Here is an 18,388-nt window from a genome sequence, read left to right on the forward strand (position 1 = left end):
ACTGATGTTCTGCCCTGGAGGTTCAGCCCTTCTCCTGGATTTCATCCTCTGGCTTTTAAGCAATCCCTTCCCCCAGACAGAAGTTACTCTGATTTCCAGGATTACAAACATTCATCCTGCCCAGGTCCATCTCAGCTGTCCCTGGGGAGGCTCATTTCCTCCTCACTGCAGGAGAAGAGGGGGAAGGAGAAGGCTCTGGATCCAAGGCAGGCTCTAAGTGGGCTCCTTCATTTTCTGCTCCGAGTTAATAATTTCAGCTCTGATCCTCCTTAAAAGTGGTGATTAATCCCCTCCACATACAGTAGGATCATGCACAAAAAAAAAAATACCACCATGGCACTGGGCCTTTTTTCCCCCAGTAATGAGAGCTATTCATAACCCAGCATCCCTTAAAGATTCCTGTTACTGGGCAGGAGACAGCCTTGTTCATAAAAACAATCCCGAGGTGTTTTGTTCCCCCACTTTCTGGTGGTGGTGGGGAAAAAAAGCCTTCAGAGAAAAGTAATTGTTGGCTTAAAACTTCAGCCTGCATTCAGCAGCAATCCATCACCTCCTGGGGTGTTTTGGAGCTCGGGGTACTCAATATTCAGGCTGGGAATCCTCGGTAGGAAAGAGGGGAGTAGGGGCAGCATGAAATATTGCAGGTGAAATTCTCCCTAACCTGCTTTCATTTCGTGCCCTTCTCTTTGCTGGGGGACTCGGTGGAGGGGAAAGGAACAAAATCAAAATTCTCTTTCGTGCTCCAGCCCTCAGGAAAAGCAGCAGGAGTGTGGTGATGTGGGGGACCTGCAGCCCAGCCCCTCCATGCCCCCACAAGGGATGGTAAAATATCCCTCATCCAGAGGGTCTGTGGTGCTGCAAGAAGGACCAAGTGGCCTCAGTGTCAGTGGGTTTTGAGGAAAATAGAGTTTTTTCTTTCCCCAACCTTCTGGGAAAATACCATTTTTGAGCTCTGCCTTCAGGGCCTCTGCTCAGGGACGACTCTGACATGCTCGGGGGGGTTGAGGCTTATTAGCCAGATACTTAATTACAAGCTCTGCTGGTCTCTGCCCTGTCCAAGGGCTCTCCCAGCCCTGTGTCCTGCCTGCCCAGGCCCCTCCAGTTTGCACAAAGGTTCCTGACACTCTTTAAGGTGTTTGCAGAGGCTGATTTGCCACAGATGGTGCCTGCGTGGGAAGATGTGAACAAGAGGAGTGTCCTAAAATTGTGTCCCTGGGGGAAGTTTGTCTGTCTTTCTTTCTCTTGTTGGTAAAAGAGGGTGTTTTATCCTGAGGATGCCTCAGCCCACCTGTTGGATCCATCTGGACTGAGTGTCCTCCCCTTCCCACTGCTCTTGGAGGGAACCTGGATGATCTTCTCTCCTGCAGGGAGCTGAGGGGAAGGGAATCCCACCCAATGGCCATAACTCTTTCAGGAGGAGCAGTAACACGCCCTGAGAGGGACAGAAGGGATCTCAGCTGCATTCCAAGTAAGTTGTCCCATGCTGGGACATTCCTGAAAGAATGGGGTTATCATCCTGTTCACAGAATGGGATGCTGGGCAGCAGACCCACTCCCAGCAGAATATTGGCTGTCCCAGAAGGTAATTTTATAATTTTTATATAATTTACTTTTTTTTTTTTTTAACATTCCTGCTCAGCCTCTTTTCTCTTGGCTCTTCCTGCTGTGGGTTGTCAAAGTGAAGGTCATTTTCCATCCTGGAGCTGAACCTTCCAGACCCCAAAGCCCACAGGCAGCACCATCATCCCCTTCTTCCAGGACCAGAGATCCTGACCAGCCAGACCCAGATCCTCAGAAATGCTTTGGCTGCCCCTGTGCCACCGAAATCAACGGGATTTTGATGTTCCATTACCTTGTGGATGGGGATCAGACCAATTCCTGATGCAATTAATGGCCACCTTTGAGTTTTGCTGTGATAGACCAGAGCTGGGTGGGGGAGGAGAAGAGGTTTGGAAAAGGGCAAAGACCTTGCAGGTGGAATTTTGCTGCTGGAAACCTTCACTGGGATTTGGAGTGTGGCTGGAAATTAAAGGGCCTGATCTCCCTGTACCAAGCAAGGGGTCACCTCTGTGACCACTTCTGCCACAGTTTGGGTCTGGGTGTGATGTCTGGCTAACCCTGCACTGTGTTAAGACCTGTCTCAAATCCCTCTGTCACTGGTGGCTGTTTTCAGTGGTTTCCTCCACCTGAGCTTTGCAGGGAGATGCTGGAGGTGCAAGGAAATGACCCTCACCACGGGATAGAGCAAAGCTGGGAAACCAGAGCTGGATCCTTGTGCTTTCCCTGTCCCCTACCCCCTTTTCTGATCAGTGTGTTGTTTTACCAAGGCCATAAAAATGGCTGTTTCAGGGCCAAAAAGCCCATTAGAGCCCTTCTGGGTCTCACTCCCGACAGGGACCGTGGTCCTCAGCTTAGGAAGTGGGAGCAGAGAGATTTCCAGCCCAAACCCTGAGCTCACACCTCTCTTAACCAGACCTGCTCTGTGCTTTTGGATACCCATCCTCGGCAAGGACAGACAGAAACAGGACTGACAGTGGCTTTGTCCCCATGTCTGGGAAATCTCCCATTAGAACAGGCTGGGAGAGGGGCCAACTGAGAGTAGAATGCTAAAGAAGGAAAGACAAAGGATTGCTGGTGCTTAATATAAATCATCATCAATACAAATACATCATAAAGGCCATTTCAGGCCCTGGGGATGTGCCTTCAGCTGGGACCCACTGCAGTTCCATGTTGATTTGCTGTGGCTACAGCCACCTGAGGGGGTGTGAATGCCAAACCTTTCAGTCCTTGATGATGATTTTTAAATTGGTTATTGATTATTGATCCCTTTGGCTGGAGGCTGGCTGCAGCCTGAGGAAGCTGGGGAGGAGATCAGTGGTTATAAAAAGAAGTCTGACCTTTCTTAGCCATGGTGTGAGGAAATCGGGCAAATCCTGGGCCGTTTTGGGTCTGAAACTTCATGTTGTCTGAAAATTCATGGAATGACAGAATAGTTTGGGTTGGAAGGCACTTTCAAGGTCACCTCATTCCCATCCCCTGCCATGGAACACCTTCCACTAGATCAGGCTGCTCCAAGCCCTGTCCAGCCTGGCCTTGAACAAGGGATGTGGCATTTGGAAACCCAAACCAGGGAAAAGGCACATTTCTTTGTTTTCATGCAGAGAAAGTCTGAAATCTGTTTCTTTGCATCCTTACCTGTTTGTTTTTTTTTCCCCTGAGCTCAGGATCTGGAGGCACACGGAGATAAGTGACTCACTGCCTGGCTGAGGAGCATTTAAACCCCTTCAAAGTGTGTGTTTGAAGGGATGGAGGGGGAGTTGGAGGAAGAAGCAGCGTTGACTCAAGAGCTCCCAGCTGTAGGTGATAAGAGGGGGTGGTACAACCATAAAATAAAGTTACCCTGATGTTTTCCTGTGTCTCTGCCATCTCTCCAGGGCCAGGTGTGACCGCAGCAGCTGAGAGATGACGACACCTTGGGGTTGCTGAGCAGCCTTTCCTCAAAACAAACGGGTTTGCAAGAAGTGTTGCAAGGACAAACACCACATAAGAGCGTTTCTCATGGATAAAGAAGTCCTCTGAGTCCTCTGCCACGTTAGCAGCTGCACAAGGGCCAGGCTCAGTGGGTCCCAAAGCAGGAAAGTCTCCAGCTGTGGGATGATGGAGCAGGAATGGCCAGTGGCTGGAGGATGGCCTCGCTCATCTTCACCTCACTCACAGTTTTTGGTGGAAAAAGAGGCAGGGGGAAGGGTGAATTTGGTGAGTTTGGATCAGTTTTGCAGTGGCAGCCTTGTACTGCCATCTCCAAAGGAGATCCTCTCACAGGGGCCAGGAGAAGCTGGTCTGTCAAGGTGAAAAGGGCAGGAGAAGATGCCACACGTGGGAGCTTTCCAGACCTTTTTTTGTGCAGTGCTTCCTGTGTTTAGTCATCCAGGCTTTGCTAAACCCAGGTCCCCTTTCTCCACCCCATGCAACAGGCAGGTTCCAAAAATCTTGGTGTTCTCTGTGACAAGGGAAAGAAGGGGAGGTAAAAGCCTTGAGGGCTGAAGGGTCTCATGGCCACAGGAGCTGGCCTGGGGCTCCTCACCAACAGGAGTTGTGAGATCCTGATCCCTTCTCCTGCTGCCAAACATGGCAATTGGAGCTGTAGCCACCTCTGTGAGCATCACAGGGACTGAATCCACAACTTCCCTATAGGAATATCCTCTGATCCACAGTTGCTGGGACAGGCACAGCCTGGCAGAGACTCCTGAGCACAGCGACCTGCCCTGGAGAGAGGTGGAGCCATCCTCCTCTTTTTGTTTCAGAAATGACAAGTTTGACCCCTTTAATGATTCTTTGCTCATGGGGTGGTGAGGCCCTGGCACAGGCTGTCCCAAAGAGGTTGTGGATTTCCCATCCCTGGAAGTGTCCGAGGCCAAGTTGGACGGGACTTGGAGCAACCTGGGATAGGGGAAGATGTTGGGATTGGAACTGGATGGGCTTTAAGGTCCCTTCCAACCCAAACCATCCTGGGATTCTGCGAATAAGACCTGAATTGCTGTTTTGCCCCCAGTGTCCCATTATGCAGCTGCTTGACTGGAATGCACACAGAGCCATGTCCTCACTCTGCTGAGGCACCTCACTCTTCTCCCTGCTCCTGACAGCGTTGGAACCCTGTCCCTGCAGCCCCCAGGAATTCCATACATCCCTGCTGTCCCAGAGGACACTGCCAGCTCCTCTTTTCTTGCTGTCCAAGCAGGGGATTGGCATCCCATCCTGCTGCAGCCCGAGCCAGATAATGGATCAATAACCTGTGGCATAAAGCTGGCCCTTAAATCTGAGTTACGGGGTGGATCCCAGAGCAGTGATTGAACGGGATGTCACCCGGGGCATCGTAAGGGTTTATGCCTGCTAATATCTTGTGGAATAAAAATAAAACCTGACATAACATCCTGAATTATCATCTGATAGAGAAGAGGGCTCCTGGCTGGACGCAGTTGCACAGCCATGTCCACATCGTTACTGTTGGCCATAATTAACTCCCTTGTTGGCAGGCTGGGAAAAGAGGCTGAAGATGGGATTTGCTTTGGGATACTCGGCTGCTCTTCTGCCTGAAGCAACAGGATCAAGACGTGCAGGCTGAGGATGTTTCCAGCACGAGCAAGGAATTACCTTTTTGGTGCTGCTAATTCAAAAAACCTCTCGGAAGGATTAAGCAGGCGGCAACAAAAGTTTCTGCTCAGCTCTTTGTAATGGGAAGGAAGGAACAAAGCAGCAGTTTCTTAACGCCCCCACAAGTTGTTTATTGGATTAGATTGATGCTTCTGGGAACAACCTGTTTGCATTTGAGCTAAACCCTAGTCTTGCTAAACATCTTCATTAATTAACTCCATCTGGCTTGCCTGCTTTTACATGGAAAAGATCTATTGCTTTGATCATTTGCTGTTTACATGTTTCTTGCCGTTTGGTAAAACACAGGCAGCGAACACACAATAAACACTGTGGGCACAAAACAAACAAGAAACCTGAAACACGTTGAAAACACTGACAAACACCTACAAAATCTGCATCCAAATCAAGCCTGAGCTCAGTTTGCCTTGAGGACAACCTTAAAGCACGTGCGTGGTTCAAGGTGGGTTTTGCCTCTTGCAAACATTTCTCCAGCCCCAAAACTCCTTCCCTGCAGACCTGGTCTTGCAAAGACTTGGGTCAGCTGGTTGAGGTGGTGGAGGAGAGGGAGGCTGGGATCATGGAATCTGGATGTCTCGTCCATCTTCCCTTCCTATGAGGCAGAAGGGGATTTGTGCTGCTCCTTCTGAGCAAACTTCGGGGTTTGGGTGGTTTTCTGTGCCTGAGACAGTGTTGGCTGGAGCTTGAGCTGGGAAGAAGGGACTTTTACAGGCTCCTCAGAGGATTCCCAACCTTTCCACTTAGTGCCAGGGCTAAGGCAGGGATCAGCTTTGCCATTCCCCAGGGCTGAGACGTACAGACTGATCCCACCCCGCTCACAGAGCTCTGAGGATTCAGGGACACGTCTCTCCTCTTTTTTCTGCCCCATAACCCTTCCCTGGTCCTCTCCCAGGGCTCTGTGGCCACCCCATAACAGGAGCATCCCTGGGATGCTGGGGAAGGGGTTTCCATGGTGACAGGCAGCAAGCACACTGAAAATCTCTCAGCACACTCTTTTCCCCAAGTCTGACCAGCTTGGGTGGCAGGAGGAGGTGTCAGAGCTGGAATATCCCCCCCAGTCTCCCCACAAATCCCAAATCCAGCTGTGTGGGCTCCCAGATTGCTGTCCTCCCCAAAGGTGGGAAGGGGCTTCCTCCTTCTTCCCAGCACTGCAAAGAGACTGTAAATGGGATGTAAAAACACATCAGGCACTGAAGTTTGGCGTGTGCAGGGGGAGAGATGAGGGGGATTTGTTACAGCTCCTGCCAAACTGTCCTGAGGGTCCTGAGCAAGGCTTTTCCCTCAGCCAGGAGCTGTGCAGCCACCAACTGATCTCCTGGTGGGATGGCACTAAAGGGGCCATGCTGTTCTCACCTGTTGGAGCTTGTGGTGCCCAGCCTGGGGGTCTGCTTTCCATACAGGAGGCAACACTCCTCCCTCAGCCCTCTCTGCCACCCTCAGCGAAGCCCTGGTGTGAGGAAGACTCTGCAGTGAGGTGGCATTTTCAAAGGAGAGGTTGCAGAAGAGCCCAGGGCTGTTTGGCCATGTCACTGTCATAAATAACATGGGCAGAAGTCACCCACCAGCCCTGAGACCCAGCACAGCATGGTTGTGTCCCCACGATCGAATTTTCTTGTCCTCCAAAACAGGGTGACCAAACCCAGTTTGTACCCTGGGAAGGGCAGGCTGGACAGGGCTTGGAGCAGCCTGGTCTGGTGGAAGGTGTCCCTGCCCATGGCAGGGGGCTACAAAGAGATGATTTTTAAAATCCCTTCCAAAATATTCTGTGATTCTGTAGCGTCCTTTGGCCCATGTGAGACCTCCGAGGTCTTTCCAGTGGCTGTGAGGCTGCTCAGGGTGGCCTGAGACTGGGACAGGGAGCCTGGCAGTAGCTTAAAAGGATGTGTAATTGTGTGCTGGAGTTTGATCCTGGGCCCTGACCTTGTCTAGTTGGCTGTAATAGATGTAGCTGTGAGTGTCTGCTCCTGTCAGGGCCGTGGGGAACGACAGTAGGGTTTGGATTGACCTGAGGACACATCTGTTCACAGCTGCTGCCCTCTCCCCAGCGGTGAATCCTCCCGTGTGCTCCTCTTAAAAAAGGCAGATATTTATTCCAGTCATTTTCCAAGTGGTCCAGAGGGCCGAAAAAATATTCTTTAAGATTTAAGATACAGGTAAAACCCTTGATATTGGGATCTCCTATAATGAAGATGCAGAGCAAAGGAAGGCTGGGGTTATAGTGAGCAGGGGATCAGGACTCATTTTTAGGTGGGATGGGCAGCATGGAGTGCTCAGGGGGAGCTTTGAGGCAGCACTGTTTTTTCCCCTCCTTCCTTATTGGCTTTGTGTTGGTAAAAAGGGAATATTTAGCAGGTGAACCTGGGCGTGGTGGGGAGAGACACTGCTTTGGGTGCATGTTTGTGTGGGAATGACATGGAATCACAGCCCCATTTTACAGATTCCAGTGCTTCCTGCAATTTCAAACAGTCCAGTGGAATAACAATCCCCCCTTTTCTTTGCATCCAGAGCTATTGGGGATTTATTTATGATACTTGGGGCATGGGTGCATTTGCTGTGGGGGAAGGAGACCCCTCGGCCCAGGAAGCTGGCAAAGGAGAGGTTTCAGAAGGAGATTTCACAGAGGAGTTTGGATGGTTTGGATGGTTTGGATGAAGTCCCTGTGTGCTTCCAGACAGGTCCAGAAGGTCCTTTCCCACCCTGGGGCAGCATTGAACTCCACCTCACCCCTTCCTGGCAGATGTTTGGCCACTGCACAAACTCTCATTTCACCCATTAAAGGGGAATTATTTGGGGTCACTGGAGCGTCTCTGGTCATGCTTTTTGTGGTTGGCACCACAGGGGCTGGCACAAAACATGCTCCCTGTATCCAAGAGTTTACAGTCCTACCAGTGTCCTTCCTGAGTCCATTTTCCAAAGAGATCAACATCAGCTAAAAAATCCTGTGCTCACCCCCTGGGTCTTGCCGTGGGTCAGGCTCAAAGGGGAAGAGCTTGAAGTGGTGTCAGCACAGAGGGGTGGCCTCCCATCAGGACATGGGCTTGGAGAAGTCCTGAAGGGATGCAGCCCATTTTTAGGCAAAGGGAGTGATTTATCCCTTCTGCAGGAGGGATATTATGGGGGCAACAAGGAGCCAGTGCTCCCCATAATGTGTCTGTTGGTCCTTCCATGGAACACGGGAGCACCCAGGGGGCTGCCTGCAAGTTTTCCCCTTTGCTGGTTCTCCCAGGAATTTGGAGGGCTCCTGCTCCAGCCTCTCTGTGCCTCATGAGCTTTTGGGCAACAACCTGAAAGTGATGCGGGATTAGAAATGATTTTGTGGTCATAAATCTGAGTTTGAGCTCCTCCTGGTCTCCTTGTGTGACCCTGGTGAGCCTCAGGAATGCTCAGGGGACTGTTTCTTACTGATTTCAGTGATCTCTGTGTTAGGGTTTCTGGCCAAGGTTCAAACCAGCTGAACTGGGAGCTGGAGGCTGGTCCTGGTGCCCTTCTCTCCAGGACCCAAATCTGGTTAAAGGGGGCAGGGTGAGATGGGATGTTGGGAAGGAATTCCTGGCTGGGAGGGTGGGGAGGGGGTGACCCAGGTTGCCCAGAGAAGCTGTGGCTGCCCCTGGATCCCTGGAAGTGTCCAAGGCCAGGTTGGAGCAAACTGGGCTAGTGGAAGGTGTCCCTGCCCATGGCAGGGGGTGGAACTGGATGGGCTTGAAGATCCCTTCCAACCCAAACCATTCCACGATTCTCTGACAAATCCAAATGTGCACTTCTGCATTGTTCTGGTTGCAAAGTCAAGTTGCAACCATGGCAAAGTATGAGCAAGTTTACTGTACCCCCAGGGGTCTGCAGACAGCCAGAAACAAGGGCTCTGCAAGAAATCAAATGACATCCTCAAGGTGAGAAAGTGTCACTAGAGGACTCAGCCATCAGTGCATGGGGAGATGCTTTGCACCGTTTAGTGCCTCCTCATTAAATCTGATTTTTATAGATGTATTCCTTGTACTTAGGCTCTTTGAAATGCCTAGAGCTGTCTGATAGCCATGGTCTTAATAAGCTTAATAAACTGGTGCAGCAGTTGTTTCTTAGGATGGATTATTTGGGATTTACAGGAAGAAGAGGATGGCTAAGCCTGGGAGAACAAGCTGGCTGTAGAAAACCCTCGTGTTTCAGACATCTAGGCTGGGGAGAAGAAAACTACCTCCTCTGGTACTGCAAAAGTGCCTGATATCAGGTAAAACTGAACAACCAACCTCTCTGGAATCCAGCTGATGCTTGATTTGTATGCCCAGAACCCACCCCAAGCACTGCTTATCACTGAGCAGAGCAACTCGAAAAAGAATCGATGTTAAACCGAGTTTAATAAACTCAAGGCTGCTGCCTTAATAGTCACACATGGACTGCAGTGCAGTCACCTCCCTAACAGAGTGGTGACATGGAGAGATGGACAGAAGGCCCCTGAGAGGCTCTTCCATACTCCATCAGAGCTAGAAAAAAGGATATGTGGTTGTGCTCTGGCTTCTTATCCCCCTCCAACTCCATGGATAGAATCACAGAATGGTTTGGGTTGGAAGGCACTTTAGAGATCATCCAGTTCCACCCCCTGCCGTAGGCAGGGACACCTTCCACTAGCCCAGGTTGTTCCAAGCCTCAGTGAACCTGACCTTGGACACTTCCAGGGATCCAGGGGCAGCCACAGCTTCTCTGGGCAACCTGTGCCAGGCCCTTCACACCCTCCCAGCCAGGAATTCCTTCCCATTATCTTTCCCAACCCCAACTTGATCTTCCTCTCCAAAGCTAAGCTGTGGGGTAGGACTCATCCCCTCAGTGTCCCTTCCTTAAAGTAGGGCCTAATCCTGTCTTTGAAGATGCATTGGAAAAACATTTGAATCCAGTGGCAGTGCTGAAGGTGACAGGGATCCACTTGCCTCTTGGGGAAGGAAGAGGGACCTCGTGTCCCGTGCTTGTACATCCTAGTTTGTGTTAATCCAGCTGCTGCCAGGGCTAAGAAACTCTGCCAACATTTGGGCTGGAGTGGACGTGTGTCTGAGTGTGATGGATGTGTTGATTTTCCCTTTCTTTCTGGAGTTCAAACACTTTGCATTGATTTGTGTCTTGGTTTGGGTGTTGTATGAGCGGCTCAGACGAGGCGGCTCTGCCCGTCGTCCATCACAGCCTCCCAGTGCTTTGTCTTCATTTGGGCTTGGCTGCTCCTTGGAGGAATTGTGGCCAGGCCTCTGCCAGGCAGCTCTGGGTCTGGAGCTGCTGCCGGGAACACTTCACCACAGGCTCATGGAAAAAAAAAAGGGACAAAAAATGACATTACGGACATTAAAACCAACCCTCTGCTCACTGAGCCCAGCTCATCATCTGGGGGGCCAGGAGGGCTGGTCTCACATGGAAGGGGGTGGATGAGATCTCTTGAGTGTGTGGATAATGCCACACATCTCTGGATGAGTCCTTTGCTCCAGAGCACGGAGAGATTTATCTATTTATCTCTTCCCTCTTAAGTTCTCTGTGTTACTGCAGCTTGTGATCCCTGTTTATCCCCATCTCCATTAAACACAGAACAAAAGCAGGGTGAGCACCAGTGTTTGTGCTTAAGGTGCCTCTAAAAACCTCCTGGAAGCACCACTTACTGGGTTGGGAACTTGTTTGGGCCACCAAACCCTTCCTCAGCTTCCTTGCTGACACCTGGTCTTTGATGAATACAGCAGTCTGCTTCCCCATGAGACCAGTTTTATTTTTTCCTTCCTCACCAGGAAGCTGGACAGGAAGAATTTGGAGCTCTTGGTACTCACTGGAATTTTTTCCTCTCCCAGAGCAGTCTGGCAAGAGCAGGAGAGTTAGCCCTACCTAAGGATGATGATCAGAGAATCATGGAATTGTTTGGGTTGAAAAAGACCTGTGAGATCATAGAGGCCAACTGCCAACCCAGCAGTGCCAAGGCCACCACTGACCCATGTCCCCAAGTGCCACATCCACAGGGATTTGAAACCCTTCCAGGGATGGAGACTCCACCCTGCCCTGGGCAGTTTTTTCCCAATATCCAATCTCGACCTCCCCTGGCACAGCTTGAGGTCATTCCCTCTCCTCCTGTCCCTTGTTCCCTGGGAGCAGATCCCAAAACCCTGGCTCCCCCCTCCTGTCAGGGAGTTGCAGGAGTGAGAGCAGACCTTACTGCAGCCCCGTTGGAGTGTGTCTGTGCACGTGCTTGGACATCTCTCCCCCCCACACAGCACAAATCCTCGTCAAACACAGCAATTGCTATTCAAACACCATCATTTCCCTCTGTACAAAAGCCTGCAGAGCTCTTGCTGGTGTTGTTCGCTCTGGATCCAGCCAGGAGTGGTTTGTACAGAGGCACTAATTGGTCCCAGAGTTGGTGGCCATGGCAGAAGGGCCAGGAGCCCAGTTATCCAGGGAAGCTGGTTCTCCTTCCCCCACAGAGATGCACCGAGGCTCTCTGTGCTCTGTGCTCACACAGCACTGTTGCTCTGGAGACAGAAAACACTTGCTGGAAAACCCTGCAACATGAAAACTGTCTCTGATGAGAAATACCCCCAAAAAATCCTCTGTTTGGAAACACTAAATAAACCTTCCCCAGTCAGGCTGGTGGGACATCTCTTCCCTGATCACAAGCCAGTCCAGGCCCTGGTATTGAAGCACCTACCAAGAGATGGAGTGGCTTTATGTGGCATTAACACCACCAATTCCCAGGAGAACGAGTTACACAGGGCACTGTGGTGTTGGGGGACCTTCTCAGGCTGCAGCTGGAACATCTTGGTCTGCCTTGGCTCGTGCTCTGATGCCTGGGATGTGTCTCAGGGTGGAAGATGTGACCTGAGGGGACAGATGTCCACACCAGCAAGGCCATAACCAGTCAGAGCTAAACAAAAGGTCAGGCTGATGAGCTCAGGTCTCTCAGAGCTGAGTTACCAGAGGGAGGATCAATCCTCCCACTATAATGACAATTTTGAGGCGTCTCTTCCCCTCTTACCACCTGGGAGGCTTTATTATATCTATTGGTTAGGTTTTATTGATTAAATAGCAGCGGTGGGAAATGAAAAAAAGTCAAGAAAAAGCCCCCATTTCACCAAACCTGCAGGAAAATCACTCAGGGACCTGCCCTGACGTCCATGGGCTCCAAGACCTTTGGGAAGACACCGGTGAGGGTGGGAAGGGAAGGGTCCCAGCTTGGCTCTGTTGCTCATTGCCTCTCTTCAGGGAGTGGTTTTTATTTGCTTTACTTAAAACATTGTTGTTCATTAGGCTTTTTTTTTTTTTTTCAATACTTTGATGGTTGAGGGGTTTTCCAGAGTAAAATCTCTCCTCTTTTTTTTTTTTTTTTATTTAATTTCGAGGGATGTGTTTGAAGCTTTAGAGGGGTTGGGAGTTGCACAGCAGCACTTGATTTTATTTTTACAGCAAGGGGTTAAGCTCTTTTAAAGCCTTCATGGTCTTAAAAGACACATCTTCAAGCATCCTTGTGCTCTTTCTCATGCCACCCACCCCTGGGGTATCCCTGGAATTTAAGCCCCAGCAGGCATTGGCAGCCTTGATTGTGTTGGGAACAGTGAATCCCGTGGCTCCCTTTTCCCAGACATCCCCCCTTCCCTCACCCCATGGATTAGGGACCTGAGCTTGCCCAGCCCTGTGTTCACCCATCAGCTCCACGTAGCTTAGCAACCATCAAATCCATGTTTGCCAACGCTGATATTCCACAGAGGAGACCGGGAATACTCAGCATCCCACTGACAACAGTGAAGCTCCAGTGGGTACCCTGGCTGTGGATGTTTCCCTGGAAATTTAGAGGCTTGTTGGATATGGATTGCAGCCAGCAGAGCAAATTCCGGCCTCTCCATCCCAAACATACAACTCTGGAGACAAGGAGCTCAGGTAAGGTGGGAGCCACAGGTGAGTAAGTGTGCAGGTGGATGCTCATCTTGCAATAAATGCAGGGAAATCCCAGATTCAGCTTCCTGAGACAACATGGAGGGTTTTTCCAGCACAAAGAGGGGAAAAAAACCCCCACAACAAACCAGAACCCAGAACCCTGAGGGGAAACAAGATCTGGCCTATTTTTATCTCAGGAACTGACTCCAGCTGAAGACTTGACTCCCCAGAGAAAAGCAAATTCTCCAGGCCAAATGTGACATGTCACGTGAGGAAGGATGTGGTTTTTCCACTTGGATGTCCCTCCCTGCCTGCATGCAGCTGACTTGGTGCTTGCAAAGATGGGAAGATATTTTTAGCCCTGAAATGCAGACCCAGGGCCGTGGACTGGCTGAGCCTGGCTTGAAATCATCTCGTGCTTCCCCAGGTGAGGAATGTCTGGGTGGGCAAGCTCAGCACACGGTGCCTGTGTTGGGCAGTGGGCTAATGGCCATAAATGAATATAAAATGAGATTGAATACTTTGGTAACATAACACACTGATGGCATGGAATAAAAAGTAGGAAGTGACTTAAAAGTATGTTGTTCACCTGGAGTAACATCAGGGTAATCCACACTCATGGATCAGGGATGCATCTAATCACAGGGGTCAGGTGGGAATTGTGCTTTGCAGCCCTGGTTGATTTTTTTTGTCAGCTTTTTGGAGCACCATCAGCCCCAGACTTGATGGAGGGGTTGGTGCTCAGCTCCCTCACCTGCTTTGGTGTTGGTGTTGGTGTCCATCAGTGTTGGTGTCCATCAGTGAGAGCTTGATTGGGTCCATCTGCACCAGTTTATCTGGGATCCTGACAGGGAGCTGTAGGATCAGAGCAGATCTCTGTTCCAGGAGCAAATCCTCTCACCAGCTGAAGGCAGATTGCGTTATAACCCTTGGCCTTGCATCTTTCCAGCCCTGCTTTGGCCAGCCCTCCTCTCCTGGCCCTGAGGACACCTCAGGTGTGTCTGTTCCCCTGTGTGGGCTGCACATCAGTAGGTGCTACCTGGTGCTGGCTGAGTGAGCCCTCCTGATGGGCTATTTCCCATTATCCCACCAGCACACTGTGCTATAAGTGACATTCCCAGGGCTGTGACAGTGGCCACAATCATTGTTCAGGTCTCTGCCTACTCTCAAACCCAGCCTTGCTTTGTCTTTGCCTCTGCGGGGCCCTGACGTGCTAAAATTTTCCCCGAGTTTCCCTTACCCAGGTAGAAATGGGAAAAGCAGAAAAACCCATGCAGAAGCCAGAGTTCATTAGCACCACTGCCCTGCAGCTCAGCCTCTCCTCCTCCTCCTCTCCTGGGCACCTGTAATTCCACCCTGGAATCCGCTGCATCCCGACATCCTCGACGCTTCGGTGCTGCCGGGCATTTCCAGCAACAAGGCTTTGGGTGAGTGGCTCCATCACAGTTTTATTCTGCCACAGGCTTCAATTTTTGTGAGCTGTTTTATCCTCACAAGGATAAAACTCGACTCTGACCTCTAATGATCCTCCTAATGATATGGGGGAAAAGGAAGGACGATGAGCTGCCAAGGCTTAGCCCATCTTTTAGAGTTTTTGGAGATCCCTGAGCAGCAGGAGGTTGAGCGAGGAGGAATGTAGACTCCTTTTGTTTTCTACTTTGCCTGTTTATTAAGCCTTTTTTTCCTTAAAAGCAAGGAAGAAAAAGAGGAGTACCAACGTGCATCTCGAGCACTGAAGTGCTGTGCACCAGGAAATGACAAAAAGATATTTATTATACTTATTACTTGCCCGGGTACCCAAGTTTTTTAAGCACACGGAGAGTTCCTGGGCACATAACAAAGCAAAATGATCACAGTGGAGTAGGAAGGGCAAAGATGAAGAGGGGAGGCAGGGAGGAGGGTATGGTTTGCTTTCACCCCTTTCATCTGGGTCTCGTGAAGGTCCTTTGGTCACCCAGAAATCACCCTGTGTGGCTTGAATGGGCACTATCCTTTAAAAACCATGTTCCCTGGTCAAGGTGATGTGCCTTTTGGGAGGGTTTTGTGACACAGCAGACCCCTCTTGCAGCCCACAGTGCTCCAGTTGGCCTCCTATTTAATGTGGCTCTCACTGCTGATCGATGGATTCAGCAGCATCCACCCTCATGTAGAACTCGTGGGATCGTGCTCTGATTCCAGAGCAGGAGCTTGGAATAAAAGGGCATGGCCAAAACATATGTACAAACACACCTCTGCAGAGGCTGCTTTTGTAGTCACCACTTGGGGTGGAACTTTAATTTCAGGTTAGGGGTAGGAATGTTGTTCTTTCTGGAAGACACAGCCCAAGGTCCAAGGACACTTCTTTAATCACTTTATCCCACCGTGGGTGAGGTATTTGCTGTTCATTCTTTATCCCATTCGTGTCTCCCTGCACTCATTAACTCTTTGGTGGGACATTAGGGAATCACAGAGTAAAAACATTAGGGAATCACAGAGTAAAACAGGCATTCTGGAAGGGATGGGATTCTGACTGGAAGCAGTTCCTGGCTGAACCTTGAAGTCAGGAGGGGAAGATTTTGATTGTATTGGCAGCACTTCCTAATGTGCATTGCAATTTGGGAGGTGTAAACCCTAGGGTTTGTAATCACTGGGTGCATAAAAACTGCATTTCATATATTATTCTCATATTTAACCTTTTTTTTTTTATTCCTTGTTTCTTTACGAGCCAATTTTTTACAAGCCTGAGATTCCCATGAATAGAGAATAAAGTTTGAATCTGCACTGGCAAAATAAACAGGTCAGGATGAGACAGCTCAGGTGGTTAGTGGAGATTAGGTTTTCTGGGATCCACCTGTAGCTTGCACCTAAAAATGAGTGTGGATGAAAAAAATAAACCTATTAGAGGTGTTTCCTGTGTTGTTCTGTGATGTCTTTTATCCACTGTGTGGTTTCAGTCACCAAAATGCTTCTGTGGTCTTCCCTCAGATTTGTAAATCTGAATTTGAGTGGTTTGAATGACAACTGAAATTACTCAAGGAAGATACCTGGTTTTCTCTGTCCACCACCCCTTTTCATTTAATTAATTAATTTTTAAAACTCTGATTGTCTCAGGGCATGTCCCAAAGTTCTTTCTCGTTAGACCAAACCCAAAGTCTTTAATCACCTTCTTTTTTTTCCTTTTTTTAATAAATGGAGTATCAGACTGTGACCACGAGCCAGATGAAAAGCAGAATGTGGGAAGACAGGGCCGGAAATTACTAATTGCCCTCCCGTTAAAGGACTCAGCAGGAATAGGCCCAGCAATGGATAAATGGCTATTCTTGAGTGATTATAGCTCTGGATGCTGAACACAAAGTTCCTGCTGAAAGTTTCATCAAAACCTTCCCGTGAAACCTGTTTGTTTTGAAATATTGGCATTTTGTGATGAATAACAATGTCACTGGAAAAGGTCCTGTTGGAATATTTGCAGTGGAGTCCCCTGAGCCTGTGTATTAATCCAGGTAGCATGTTCATTTTTATAGGGTTTATTCTTCCCCGGAGGCCGAGCCAAAGAGCTTCCAATTTACCCGGGTCATTAGTGATTTATATGATAATTGGATCTAAGTTGATTTTAACTATTTGCTTTAAATCTCTGGGGATTTGTGTTCTTGGACACTTTAATGCCACTGGAAATTTCACTGATTAAGCAAAGACAAGTATATGTACTTAATTAGTCCTGAAACCAATTAGTTCTCTGTCAGTCAAATTAATCTTGTGTCTGGGCTTTTAAAGAGTTTTAAGAATTTGGGCGCTGACCTTTGTGGGCTTGAGGGTGGAGTCGGTCCCACATCCAGCCTGGGGGACGGTGCATCCACCTGGGATGCTCAGCTTTGTCCTCCCTGGTCATCACCTCCACAGAAAAGCAGCTGTGAGGATGATGATGGAGCAAATCTTGAAGGCAGGAAGGCAATAAGCACAGTGAACTGCACTGTTGGGTCTTTCCAACATGACAGTGCCCAGGAGGAGCTTTCTAAGATCCTTTCAACAGGATCCACAGGTTGCCTGTGGGTGTCTGGCTGAAGCCTGGGTTTATTAAACATGACCCTCTTTTTGTGCATAATGCAAGTTAATACCTTTTCCCAGTCTCCTACACTAGGATTTGGATGGATGTCATAGAATCTACAGGATGGGTGAGGTTGGAAAGGACCACTGGAGGTCATCTAGCCCAGCCTCTCTGCAGGATCCACTCAGCATTGTGTCTGACAACTTCTCAGTATCTCCAGAGAAGGAGACTCCACAACCTCCCTGGGGAGCCTGTTCCCAGATGCCTCCCATCCCTGCAGGACCTCGTTAGGATGGTGAAAACTCACAGTGACAACCCTTTCTGCTGGGGGTGGTGACCTGTGCCTTTGCCTGTGGGACCCAGAAGGACACTGGCATGGTGAGCACCACACATGCACCAATAAAACACCACTGTTTTCCTTCGATTTGCTGTGATCCGTTTTTGCCATCAAAAAGTTTTTGGGTGTATCAGAGAACAGACCCAGAGGCTGCATCTCTAGGCCTGAAACTTGAGAACTGCCAAAATTTTGGCCCTTTTTCCAGGATTGAGGTGAGCAGGAGCAATACATGGAGAGGCATCAGTAAGACCAATGTCCCCAAAGGTGAGGAGAAAGGTGCAGATGTGAGGTCTGGATTTAACCTGCACAGAGGAGGAGGAAGCTGTGCTGTGGAAGGCTGTGATGTGATGATGAAGAAGGTATAGGAGAAGAGGAAAGAGTGGCAGTAAAACCACGCAGTTCCTCTTGTTTCCTCCCAGTCCTTGGCCATCTGATCTCCTGGAAAGTCCAGATTTGGATTTTAGGCTTGAGCACAACAGCACAGGCTCCAGCCAAATTTATCCTCCACCCTTTGATCCTCCCACAGCTATGAGCGCTTCCAGTGGACATCCACAGCAGCTGGTATGACCCTGTGCTGCCCAGGAATAGACAGAGTAAGCCATTTTTCCAGGGGTCAGGGAGGAAGTCTGAGCTGGAGCCAAGAATAGAGCCCCACTCCGTTCAGCTCCTGGCCGAGTGCCGCCTCCCCGCTCCTTTTCTTCTTCTCAGGGAGCAGCAAGACAAATAGCAGGACACATCGACTCTGCTGGGATCAGGAGCCGAGTCAAAGGTCAGGGCTTGGGCACAAAGAGGGTTCTGTTTACAAGGCACTAATCTGGGCTGCTGCTGAGCACGAGAATGGGTTTGGACGCAGATGGGGCCGGGGCGGGAGGTCGTGGCAGCGCGACGATGATCATAGAATTGTAGAACCACAGAATCACAGAATCACAGAATCACAGAATCAGCTGGGTTGGAAAAGCCCTCCGAGATCATCCAGCC

Source organism: Manacus vitellinus, unplaced genomic scaffold (genome assembly GCF_001715985.3).
Source record: "Manacus vitellinus isolate BGI_N305 unplaced genomic scaffold, ASM171598v3 scaffold_65_pilon, whole genome shotgun sequence".
In the NCBI taxonomy this organism is placed as follows: domain Eukaryota; kingdom Metazoa; phylum Chordata; class Aves; order Passeriformes; family Pipridae; genus Manacus; species Manacus vitellinus.